Source organism: Micropterus salmoides, unplaced genomic scaffold, assembly GCF_014851395.1.
Source record: "Micropterus salmoides isolate LMB-PRFRI ecotype aquatic unplaced genomic scaffold, ASM1485139v1 Ms_hic_scaffold_1, whole genome shotgun sequence".
Taxonomy (NCBI): domain Eukaryota; kingdom Metazoa; phylum Chordata; class Actinopteri; order Centrarchiformes; family Centrarchidae; genus Micropterus; species Micropterus salmoides.
Window position 1 is genome coordinate 27,005,300 of NW_024040040.1, and position 13,817 is coordinate 27,019,116.

Sequence of the window (13,817 nt, forward strand, 5' to 3'; positions counted from 1 at the left end):
CTGGGCTCAGGAGCAGAGGGAGAGAGAGCACACACAGGGTAGAAAACACAGGGAGGCAGGCAGGGAACAGAAAACCAAGGAAAAAACAGAAAAACTGATAAAAAGGAGAAAAAACCAGGACACTCACCGTCAGCCGGGCTGCCACCACAACAATTTTGTATTCTATATCTTTTTATTGTGATGATTCTGTATCACGGCTTGAGCAAGAGGTTCAATAAAAAGATTAAAGAGCACTGGGCTGGCCGGGCAGCCCAGATGACAGCCGTGTTGCAAGTGAATGGTTCCTGACAGGCCTCCGTTTACCTTAATTCTGGCTATGGGGGACGTGTAAAGTGTTTTGATGCCTTTAATGAACTTCTCATGGAAACCAAATTTTTCCATAACTGTATGAAGAAATTCCCACCCCACCAAATCGAATTTTCCGCATCCATGCTAAGTAGGGTAGCTCCAATTTTCTCTTTACTTTAGTAAACCCAGTTTGATCTTCATCAATAAGAAAAAAGTATCACTTCCTCCATTCGTTTGGTTAAAATGGCTGCATATAATTTGTAATTTGTAAAACACTGATAGGTCTATAAGATCCGCATTGGTCTCCCTCCAAGATGAAGGGAGAATTCCTTCTCTCAGGGTTTAATTCAAGCTTCTATGTAGTATTGGTATTAATTGCTCCCTCAGTGATTTATGACATTCTCCTGGAAATCCGTCTGTCCCTGGAGATTTAAAGAACTTCCGGGAGGAGATCGCCTTATCAGTTTCTTCAGCTGATGTTTCTTTTATCAGTTTTCATTTTGAAGGATGGCAGGTCCAATTGGTACAGGAACTCAAATGGTGTGGGTTGGGTTTAAAGGGTCTGGTAAAATGTCTTTTAAATGCTTTTTTATACCCTCTAGTTTAAATGTAACTTTTTTAGTGGGAGGGTCCCTAATCTTGTAGACTGTGGCTGCGTCTGAAAAGTCTTTTTTGCTTTGGAAGGTTCCTAACTGAGTGAAGTGAACCGGAAGTATTTCAGTGGCAGCCATGATAAGAGCTGTTCAAATTCTCTAAAAGCTGAGGAAAGATGCCTCAATGCTTCCTTTCATATCTCCTTTACCATAGGGTACACCTGACCATCCTTTACGAAAGGAAAGGAGAGAATGCCGTCCCACAATTCCTTGCGGCGGCAACATTTAGTTGTGGCGCACATTCTCAAACTCAAACGATAAAATCCATCAACCACATTTAGCAAGATCCTTGCAATACAGACGCACATTATGATACTTTAATAAGACTCACAATTACCTTCTTTCTTTAGGTTTGTTTTCTTTTGGCTTTTTTGTAATCTAATACTGTTTCAACACCGTTTTATGTTTTGGTTTGTTGAAATAAGCCATTAAGTGTTTTCTACAATAAAAAAATAAATAAACCAACCATGACAGATAAAGGAGGTTGATCACCATGTAAGTTACCATTGGCTATTAAGCCTTTTCTCTCTTATACCATAACTTGCTAATATGCATATATCTTAAACTGTCAACAATAACTGAGACCCACGCAGCTGTCTTGTAACGTGATCAATGTGAGGATAATGTTGCAGCGTGTAGCCTCACGTTACTGCAGCCTTCAGCAAATTAATACTTCAGTCACAGATGCTGACACCCTCGCCTTAATAAAGGCAAAGATCAAGCTGGATAACCTCTACAGAAGGCGTTTCCCACACACTGATTTGTGGCGGCCTGCCACATTATCAATGCTGATTTTCGCTTGATTTAAAATGGGTAAAATCGTATTTGATGACAGAGCTCCGCGCAGCGCATATAATCTCTCAGCATCTCCTCTCACCCCCCCCCCCCCTTTCTCGGCACAGTTACGAGGTCATTCTGTGGGAAACACTGTATTTACATACAATTGGGATTCATGTTGATAAATACGCCTATGGGTGGGCAGCAGGGTGAGTGTGAGCATTCTCAATGTGACAACCCTGTCCATTATTTAGTGACTGGTACCTTATCTGCCTTTTTGCTATCTTGGTTATTAAGTAATATATTCCACCGTGTTGTCCACCTTTAGATGGCCTGCATTACAACAACATGGGGCGCAGTGTCAAAGATGCGCTTTTTCTTCAGAACATTGTAGTTTTATCATGGCAAACCACAACAGTAAAATCCGCCATTGCATAATTACGTCGCTTAGAACAGAAGAGTAGTCGGATTCTCTTAGACCCGCCAAAGTCCTTACGAATTTGCCTTCACATCTTTCCTTGACCTCATAACGTTTTCCATCATGGTCAAGGAAAGGTGGTTAGGAAAGGAGATTTTTTTGACTTTTCAGATGCAGCCTGTATTTTCTGATTGCAAGCTAGCAGCTTGGATGCTTTGGAGCCTGCCTCATAGTGTCTCTGTTTTGTAAACCTGAGATTTTTCTCCATTTTCTTCATCACAGTAAATCTTATTTGTTGTGGGTGTTAATTGTGGGTCTTTATTCTTAATATGTTGTTGTTCCAGTTCTGTTAGCTATTTATGCAGGTTTAAGAGTTTCTGAGTTTTAATTTTTTTAATGAATGCAGATTCTGATATAATTTTCCCTCACTGGACTGCTTTGAGTCCCACAGCATCATTGGATTCACATTCCCATCATCATTGTAATCCAAATATGTTTTTAATTCTTTCTTTATATTCCCCTTAAACACAGGGCTATTTAACATGCTTACATTTAATCTCCACGTTGTCATTTTGGGTCTAGTATCTAGATGTAATTTTAAGTGGACACTGGAGTGATCTGATATATCTCTCTGGTTTATCTTGCATTCCTTTAACCTGTGCCTCTCCGAGTTATGCATAAATAGATAGTCAGTTCTTGAATATGCATTGTGACGGTTTGAGTAGAAAGTAAACTGTCTATCTTGATGGTGGAAATCCCGCCAAACTTCTATAACACCTAGATCTTGAATTCTCTCTTTCAGTGGGGTGATTTTCCTTTTTTGATTAGTTGTGTCCAATTTTGGGTTCAAAATTATGTTGAGGTCTCCTGCACAGATTGAAACTCCAGGAGATTGGGATGCTATTAAATCAAATATTATCTTGTAAAATGTTTTGTTGCTGCCTAGGGGTGCATACATATTCAAAAAGGTCACGTCCTTGTCATCTAATTTGTCCTTTACCATAATAAACATTATGGTCTTTAATCTCTGACTGGAGTTCAAAATTAACCTTATTTGGCATCAAAACAGCCACACCCCTCTTGCGTCCTGTTTTAAGGGATGAATAATAAGTAGGTATAAACCTCATTTTCTTTATCTTGTCGTGTTTCTGATCTGTTAGATGGGTTTCTTGAAAGAATATAATAGGGCTGAAATGATTCATCGACTATTAATAAAATGCATCGACGCAAATTCTGTGCATTGATACTTCGTTCAATCCAACTATACAGCACAATGTTTTGCACGGACATTTGTTACTGTTGTGAACACAACGTGATTATGATGGTGCTGTTTGGCGCTGCCAAGCAAAAGGACTTCTTAAACAACGCATTGATGAATTGTTGAAATAATCTATCGAAGCTTCGAATACTAAAATGATCATTAGCTGCAGTCCTAGAATATAATTAGTGCCTTTTCTCTTTTTATTTTTGATAACACTTCTCTTGACAGGAGTCGACAAGCCATTGTCATTTAGGGTGATAACCTTAAATTCTTTGTTAGTCAGCTATAGACCAGCATTATCCTAGACACTCCCCTAAGAAAAGCAAATAAGAACCATGAACAATGATAACTGAACAGTAACAGCAATAAAACGTGACAGTAAACAAAAAATGTTCTTCCATGGAAAAGGTTATTCCTGGACCTCTTATATTGGGGGATGTTTCAGCCGCTGAGTGCAGGCCCCCTCAAGTTATTTTTGTGGGTGGCTGTTATTCAAACACTACTGACCGACTGCCTTATTCTGAAATTAAAGTGATATTAAAGTCTTGGGCTATGGAAATTAGCAAGTAGCCTACTGTATTATGATAAAGAACACCGCATGTAAAATAAACCTTTAAGGGGTGAAGTAGGTCCAACCCAACAATATTACTGATCACCAATGTGGTATTCAGTGGGTAACCTACTCTCATTGAAAAAAAAGGTGCTCAATAGTGTAGTTAATCAACTTACTATAAACTTTATGGCTTTGAAGTAATACAGGAGTACAGTTTAGGATGTATTGAAAGACACTAAATTGGAACACACCATTTAGAAGAGATAACGGAGTTAAAGTTATTCAGATGGTCTGAGAGATGCAGCCTACCGTCTTTATCCAGTGTCAAATAATAAAGATGGAAAGGTCACCAGTTGGGAGAAGGTTGTGCAAGAAGGTTGTGAGTTCAAACCCCGGTTGCCCCGGCCTTTCTGTGTGGAGTTTATATGTTCTCCCTGTGTCCGCGTGGGTTCTGTCCGGGTGCTCTTTCTCCCACCATCCAAAGACATGCAGGCTAGGGTGATTGGTGTTGATTGGTGTAGGTTGAAAATTGTCCTTAGGCATGAATGTGAGTGTGAGTGGTTGTCTGTCTATGTGTGGCCCTGCGATGGACTGGCGACCTGTCCAGGGTGTACCCTGCCTTTTGCCCAATGTATGTTGGGACTGACTCCAGTCCCCCACAACCCTGTACTCAGGATAAGTGGTTGACGATGGATTGATGGATGGAGGTCACCAGTTGTTCAGGGAAGTGAATCATGGAGGTGCCCCCTTCAGTTGGAGTTGAGTTCTCTGCATCTGGTTGAAAGTTTCATTCATTTCCATACTGAATGTCTCCACCTTTCCTACCCGTTGCTCGGCTTGGTTTCACTTATGCCGTTACGGATGGAGGCTAATGAGACCATCTCACCTAGCAAAGCCTAATTGCTGCAACCTGCGTTTTCTGTGTTGGTTTTCCTTTTTTTTGTGCCTCACACGACATACTGAGGCCGCATTCATCTCCCACCGACATTAGTATCTTAATTACTTAAGTATTTCAAGGCAAATCTCCTGCATTATATGGGGATTTATGGCAGTTCGGTCAGGAGCAAAGTTCTCACGCAGCCATCCCCAACCTCGTGCTACTGGAAGCCCCCTTCCTTTTGTTGTTGTCGTCCTCCTGTCCCTCTCTCTCCAGTTTCCTCTTCCTCTTTCTGCCTCCATTTTTGCAAATTTATCACAAAAGAGGTGAGCTTACCTGAGGTCTACCTGTAGTGCTACAGCTGTGACTAGTTGGTGTTCACTTACTGTTTAAGTGTTTCAATTTTGGTGTGTTGCCAATTAAGTGTGTGTTGCATTTTGAATGGGAATGTTTTCCCAATAACTGCAAGAGTTTTAATTCCTGAACAAAGTGTGTAATGTAGAAAACTGGTTGTAGTGTTTTGCATCGTGTGTGTTGCAGAATTGATTACAAAGTGTAAAGCTTGTACTTTTGGTGCTGTGTGTAAGGCATGGTTGCATAAGGTAAGGTTTTCATGCTTTGGTCTAAGAATTGACTTTTATTGTGTTAGCAATTGAGAAAAACAATTCAGTAGAACAGTTTACTGTATGTACAGAAATCACTACAAAAATGACTTCAATTGCTTAAACATATTTCTTGAAATTATGCTTCTTATTCTCGAAACTCTAAACACAAATCCACAACTTCTCACCCAATTCCCCAAACATCCTATTTTCAGGTCAAAAAGAAGCGCTCTACTCAAAGCCATTCATCCTTGCTTAAAAACCAAACTTTGCCTTCAGACAAGATACACAAGTCCTGAAAAACACACACACCACATAGCCTTACACACTACTGAGATGAATTCAAAACAATACTACAGAAACTAATAAATTAATGTCCCTTTCACATGATGAAACCAACAAAAGAAACAACAAATGTATACATTTGCACAGTTTGAGCCAAACGCTCAAAATGACCTGCAGGTTTTCATACCAAACATTGTATGGTGCCAACAAGTATGAGGAGGGATCTGCCACTGCATTCAGCTAGCATAGGGTTTTGGCACTAAACCTGCTGACTCATGGTTCTGTGTAGTACATAGCTGCCATGTGCATTGTTTTGCATTCCACAGTCTTTAATAAACTACCAACAAAAACTCAGATGAGAGAAAAAGGCTGAAATCCCAAAAGGGTTCAAGAGAGTCACACACATCCAGAGTCACACTGTAGCTCGCTGCCGGGACATGGGTGGAGGGGCATCCTCTTATCAGCCTCCCACGCTAAACAAAACCTTGCTGCTGGATACTCTCATTACCAACAGTGATCCTATCGACTTTTGTTCATTTGCTTTCAGATATAAAAGGAACACACTGTACCAGCACTTATAGGCCAAATAGACAAAGATGGTTCCACTTCAAGATAACAGAACCATGGTTAGCTGCTGAACTCCTACTGCTGGGTCTTTCCATGTGCTGTCTGCCATGTACTAACCACAATGAGCTCTGTCACTGTGATAATGAGCTGATGAGTGAAATAAATGGAAAAACTGCTGGTGTAGAAAAACACCACAAACTCCCTGTAAATGACAGAGAAGCTGTTTCCTTACTCTGACAGGGGCATTGTTATAGCTGACAAAAAATGAAAATGATTTAGAATCAAAATTAAAGTGTCTGCCGTCATGGCAACAGCTGCTCCATCCTCCTGTCTTCCATTTTCTGCCTCGAACTCCTCTGATTTATGTCTGTGTTGTGCATACTAACCTCTCCTGTCATTCCAGACCTTCACACCTGTCCACCAGTCACTATTTAATTTCCCACCTCATCTCATAACACACGTTTGGCGTAGTGACAGCGGAAGCTAATGTGATCAAATAAAATGGGCAACAGGTCAATGGCATGTCCCAACAAACTGCCATGTGTCGACATGCAATGTTGCACTATAGAACCGGAAACTTGGACTGGTTTTGTTGGCTGTACACAAACTGGTTTAGCAAGAACACATAAAAAATACTCACACACTCACACAGATACACACATAATAATTATTTTTTTGAACTTTGAATCATGCAAAGCTGCTGGGTCTCCTTTAAATGGGCCTTGCCTGGGTCCCAGGGCATCCGATAGGTTTTCTCTGGTGAAGCGATTGTCACGGTTTTAAAGTCCAAGATGTTACCCTGTTAACATTTATCATTGCCAGTGATTTTAATTTAAGTTGGATGTGCAAAAATATATACTTCATTACATGACATTACATTACAAGACATGAAATAATATAGTGGTGGTGGCACTTATTTTAGCAGTTCATTCAACCAGTTGCCAGAGATTCTACATTAACTGTCAAGACAAAGAATTTTTGACACTATTAATTAGTGGCCTATTATTAAACACAGTTTACTTTACATAATAATAATAATGATTGCACAATTGACCAACAAAAACATTGGTCTAAAGTCGATGGCACAGTGCTATTTAAAGGGCACATTGTTCAGAAACCTTATGTACACTCTTATCTACACTCTGGAAATCAGTCACAGTTGGGGGGTGCTGAGTCAGGGTATAAAATGATTTCATACTAAATGGTGCGCGCTATTCATGTTTTTAAACACAACACACTTAAATGGCCAGGATAACTTATATCTTGTAGTTTTGTAGTTAACAATTTGAGAACATTTTACACTGCAGCAGACTGAAAAACCTACATACTGAATGTCAAAGCAGCCACAGCAACTACATAGTCAACAACAGGAACTAATGCATGAGAACTGAAAGAGGTAAAGAGGGAGAGAGCACGTCAGCACGTATGGCACGTATCTCATATGGAAACCTTTACTGTTGAAAAGAGGGGAGCAAGCCACTTCAGGTCTGGAAGGTCAGTGAAGGACTTTATTCAAAACCCCATCGAAGATTCCACAAGGTGAGTGTTTGTGAATGTGGGGAGACAAGAATGTGACAATCACAGTTTTAGTATCTTTTATTTACTGTAACATCTAATGTGAATTCTCATATATTAAATGTGACCTACAGAGTCATGTCCTTGTATGTGAACTTCTGTTTGCCACTTTTCAAACTCAAACACACATTTACAGTGTGTCAGCAAAGCAGGTTTTTGATGAAACACCACAACAGTATGTGATGAATAATTTCAAAGTAACTGAGAACATATTAAACTTTCATTCATGTACACTGTAGCTCTGCACACTGCAGTGGCATGTGGATATGTCTTAACTTCAGCATTACTCTTGAGGCGCAATGCACCACAAACAAACTTTTTACATCAAAGACAAATATTACATGTTTTAGTTTGATGTTGCTTTTTGGAAATTATGGCATTAATCTGAGGCTCAGTGATGCAAAATGGATGATAACCACTGGAACAGGGCATAAATTTAGATAATTTCTGTTATTCCTTACCTGTCACCCCTCAATGTGTGTGTTGGATGGAAGAGAATTTATTAGGCAATAACAGGCTAGTCTTTAAGTACAGTTTTCTGTGAGCTGTGATCTCAGCAAACACAGTAGGATTTCTAAAGTGTTATTCATACAGAACAAACAGTAGAAAAAAGAAAATAGGCTTTCTGCATATACTGTAAAGAAAAAGTTTCGGTCTGGATTTTTCATTAGTTTTTATTTTTATTTGTTTTTGAACAATGCAGAGCACTGCCTTTCCCTGATTGTTCATCAAACATAATTAAATCCAAGAAAGGCTTTAAAAGATCTGAAAGCCTCAGAGCTAGAGAGAGATGCTTTTTAACTCACAATAATGCTCACCATGTTTCATACATAAGTAGGCCTACTTAACTAATGGGAATAACAGGCTGCATATAATATAAAATACATATATAAATATTTTATCTAATTAACTAACATTACACTGTATATTACACTAGCAAATTAAATGTCATAAAATTGCAAAAATAGAGTTTTGTTTTGACACAGAAGGGGTAACAGCAGATTGTGGAAGCTGAGAGAGTTTTTAACAGCAATAGTGCCAGAAGGCAGGTGCAAGTTCTGCACATAATATGGCTTCAACCCAGTTATTAGCTTCCTATAGCCGCTTTTCCATTACCAGAATCAGCTCAACTCGCCTCGCCTGGCCCCGACTCTACTCGACTCGGTTTGGCTGTGCTCCGTTTTCCACTGCAGATACTCAATGTAGCGGGTCGTCATAGCCACAAACAGCTTTCTCTTTATTTAAGTTAAAACTTTTCAACATTCCTCAGAATGCAAACACAGATAAGCGGTATGAAAACCTTACAGCTGTGTTTTCCTCTGCCGTTGTTGCTGCAGCGGTCTCAGTGACAGTGGGACCAGAGGGCTCAGTGAGCGGGCGGCTGGCCGGCTTCACAAGCACCTCCCGCGGGTTGCCGCAGGCTTGCCCTGCCGCCACTTGCGGAGCTCCTCAACTCTGAAAACTTTCAAGCACATTTTTGTTTCGCCATCACTGTTTGTAAAACTGTCAATATTTGAAATCTACACGGTTGATTTCTCACCTCAAAACTTTTCAGAAGTGAATTTAGTAATGAAATATAAAACTTTCTGTAGCTGACTTCTGTCAAGTGCCGGCAATGATGATGCAGTGAATAGTGTTCTCTCTCTGACCAGTCAGCAGTCTGCTGCGCTTTCACGTCACATTTTAGTATCGCCTCAGCTCGCTTGGAACCTCGACGGAGGTGATACAAAAAAAAGTACCTGGAAGCAGGTACAGGTACAACTTTTCCACAATAGAAAACCAAAGAAAGACGAGTAGAGTTGAGTCGAGCTGGTATTGTGCAGTGGAAAAGGGGCTTTTGGTAGCAGTGCGTGCCTACCCCTTTGATATAAACACAAGTCAGAACCGTATTGCCACTGGGTGCCTGTCAAATAGGTTGACATCCCAGCGCTTTAACAATCACGTCTCAAGGGACAGATATACAAACAATGACTCACAAAGCAATGGGACTGTAAGGTACTTTCCAACTGAGTTAACAAATGAGTAGAAAGTAAGGTAACTGAAAAATTGTTTAGAAGTACAGAATGTGATGTATTAAAAGTAACAAATATGATGTAATCAATTAATGTACGATTTTTATTAACTTTGAAATGGAATAAAGTAAACAGTGAAAGACAGTATAGATAAAGGTTGTATGAAGAATAAGAGTGGAAAAGAATCATACTGAGACATGTTGAAATTATTGTGAAATACTGAGCTGGGTGTGACGATCTTGTGACTATGAGTCATTGGGAGAAAAGGTTCAGCAAGGGGAATGAAACGGCCAAATAAGGACATCTTTGGCCTAACCAAGTTTGCAAAAGTAAAATCTATGTGGCAGTAGTTGTTATGATGTGGGGACAGAGTGGACCCAAACGCAACACTCAGGATGAACAGGTTTTATTGAAGGAAAAAAGGGGGTGAGGGAGTGGAGGTGAGGGAGAGTGAAGTAAGAAGGCACGGGGAGGAGCTGGGAGGACGCCGTGGAAGAGGTCCAAGGGGAGAGGGTAGGGTGGCGAGCCCAGCTGACGGAATGGAGGACGGAGGTGAGTGAACCTGGAGGGGAGACAGACAGACAGACTGGGTCAGACACTGGGGAAACAAAGTACAGGTAAACAGAAATGACACAGAATACTCAAGCGCTTGAGTGGTGAAGTGGCACCAGGTAAGGAGCAACGACGATCAAGCAGGGGTTGACTGGAGAACCGGGGTAGGATTGCTGGCATGTGTGGCAGGCAGAGGAGGTGGCTGACGAGATGCAGGTGCGGGTTGTTGGCTGGGCTCAGGAGCGGAGGGAGAGAGAGAGGGAGAGCACACGCAGGGGAGGAGACACAGGGAGGCAGGCAGAGTACATATTGTGTAATGAATGAAAATAAATAGGCCTACTAGGCTCCTCTCTACTTTGACATTTAAGATTAGCTTGTTTGATCCACCTTCATACACATGTGACATTACTGTACAACTTGAGAAAGGTGAGTTGTTTTCTGCTCCAGCCTGCCTAAAAGAAAAGCGTTTTTGGGATTAAATGGACTTTATTAGCTGCTGCAGTGCAGGATGAACTCAGAACAGACCCATTTCTCACCTTATTATTCTAAATCATGCAACGAAGAAAAAGAAATGCATAATAAATCCTGGGACAAAATCTGTCCACAAATACTGTACAGCATGTAGTCTGTAGTGAACAACGGTGTGGATTTGTGCATTTTACATTGAATACATTTGGAGCTACCCTAAATTCCTTTCTCCTCCCCAGAGAAGAAGGGGAGGGGTCAAAGTTGCTTTCTCTAAGTGCTATCCCGACCATAAAACTGGCACCTTTTTGATTCCGAAGCTGATAACGCGGGGCCTGACTGTTAAACTGACAAAGGGACACGAACCAGCCATTGGCATTTCCCTAAACAGCCTATCAAAACTGGCCCCCCACACGTTTCCGTGGCAACTGACCTTATTCTTTGTTTTATTACCACATCAAAAAAAAGGAAAACCCCTGTCTCACCCAAGTGTGACATGGTCCAGACACCGAACTTTGAATGGCTAAGGACTGCAGTCTCCAAAGACTCAAAGCATTTGATTAAGTTTAATTAAATCTTTAGTTACCTGATTACGTTTGCCTCTATTTGAGTAGTTATGTTAACTGTTGTTGCTATCTGTTGTTGATATTAGTGCTGAAAAGAAAGTTACTTGTGCAGTGTTTTTATTTTCAGCAAGACACTCCTTCATCTAATGTAATCAATGCTTGTTCATAATACTTTCCTACAAAATTCCTTTAGAAATGATGACTAAGGAATGTTATACTATACTCTTAATCGCCAGCTTGAATTTAAGGATGAATCAACAATATTTCCAGTTCCTAAGGAGAGATGATCTTTGATTTAATCTAAGCTTTCCTCATGTAAACTGAGCTCCCCCAAATGGACGAAATAAGTATTACATGCCCTCGTTGGAAATGCCGTTAAATGTATAAATATCCTGACCAATAATGTGACAATTGTTTCCTGTTACCAAATGCTTAGAACAGTACAACCGTTCAACCATTGAGGTTCGATAGTGGAAAATATTTGATTATAATACGCGCAAATAGATTTCTTTTAGACATTAAGTTTAGAAAGGCAGTCCCTCGGGAAACCTGAGACGCCCCCTGGGGAACCACGCCCCAGGCAACAAAAGAGCGACACGCGACCTCGCTCTCTTCTCTTCGCTGTTGGCTCTTCCACTCTGCTCAGCCCTCTGGATGCTTCGGCACGCGCATGGCGTGCCTCGCCAGGCAACGCCCAGACTCGGCCAGCGAAACAAACAGGCCTTTTGTTCGCCTGAAGCTACACACCTGAAGTGCCGCGACATCGATCTGCCTTCAGTTTGTTTTATTTTCTTTATTTCTTTTGTTTGTTAAAGTTATCAGTCCGTTAAGTTACACTGGACTAATTCAGGAACGACCAAGTTCCATTTTAAGCCTTTTTCGTCGAAGCCAACTTCACCGAGGTCAGACCAAGCCACGTGGTCTCGCCAGCTACAACGAAGGAAACCTGAAAACAGCCGAATTGCCAGACGGAGGAGGCGGTTTCAATCAGACACGGAGAACCCGGAGAATCCCTAGCAAAAAGCCAGGATTGGGCAGCTAGCGTGGGACCAGCAACAGGCCAAAAGCAGACTGTCGACAAGCAGTAAGACTCAACACACGTTCTGTGATCAGATGCCCATTTTAACTCCTAAATTATAGCATTAGTTTACTTTCATTAGCTCTTCTATGCCGCATGAGTCAAATGCTTCCCACAATCGAACCTCCAGGCTCTTTGTTCAGCAAATGTTTATGTTCCCTGTAACCAACCATCTTTTTATCACCTTAGTTAGAGAATAAATTCACTGTAATATAATCAAGAGCTGTGTGTGTTGCCTATTTCTACGTCCCTGCCGAGAGAATTGACCCTTTAGATATGAGACTGACTGACTGATTTAAGATAATTGAGCGAGTAATAATTGTACAATTATTCAAAACTACCTAGAGGTCCGGAGACTCTAGGATTATAACAACTCCGGTGGTGCCCTGAAACGAGGAATAAAATTTAGATTTTATGAATCTTCAATTATGAATTCATAATTGGGTATCAATTCTCATAAATTTATTAAATTGCATGACTAAAATTTAAGTCTGCTACAAGTCTAATGAACAAGACTTGTGTTATAGCTGACTTGGGCGTGAAATGTTTAATTTTTTTAATTCATGTGGTCATAGTTGTCCACAACTCAAATCAGAATATAAGAAGAAATGTTTTATACCACCTCAAGAAGGCTTCCTATCAGAAAGGTAGGAAGGTATTTCAAATGTACAACTGCAGTACTTAAATCTAAGTAAAGTAATTTCCCTGACATTTTTGTGTTACTTTACTTTTAATAGACGCATGTAACAGGTTTTATACTTCCTGTGAGTATAATCCAATCAATCTTATTTTCATACTGTATATCCGTTGTGTAATTTGATAAATTGTGTTGTATGTGGTGCTTGCATCGAGACTTCATTGCCCTCTTCAGAGAAGACTCTGACTGCAACATGCGTCTTTGTAAAGAGAGAAACAGACAGAAAAAGTCTCTAACTCTGCCTGTCAGCTCACTCTGCTCTGTTAAAACTGAATTTACCATACAGAATTGAATACGAGTGCACTCCACATTTAGCTGCAGCCAGCTGACCGTGTGCTTCTCCCTATACTGCAGTTCTGTGTCCATGCATGCAGCAAACTGAAAGCACTGTCTGTCGGAGCGTCTACGTGAAAAGAGAAGGAAGACATGGCTGGGTAGTATTGTCTTCAGAGTTGTTAAACACCTCAGCGCACTGAAGGAAGCCATCTGACTGTGTGAGGGGCAAGATCGTTGATGTCTGCAGGCAGAGTAGGCCTAGAGCTCTCCTGTCTGACTGGTCCACCAATAGCAGAGAAGATGACCCCTTGAGAC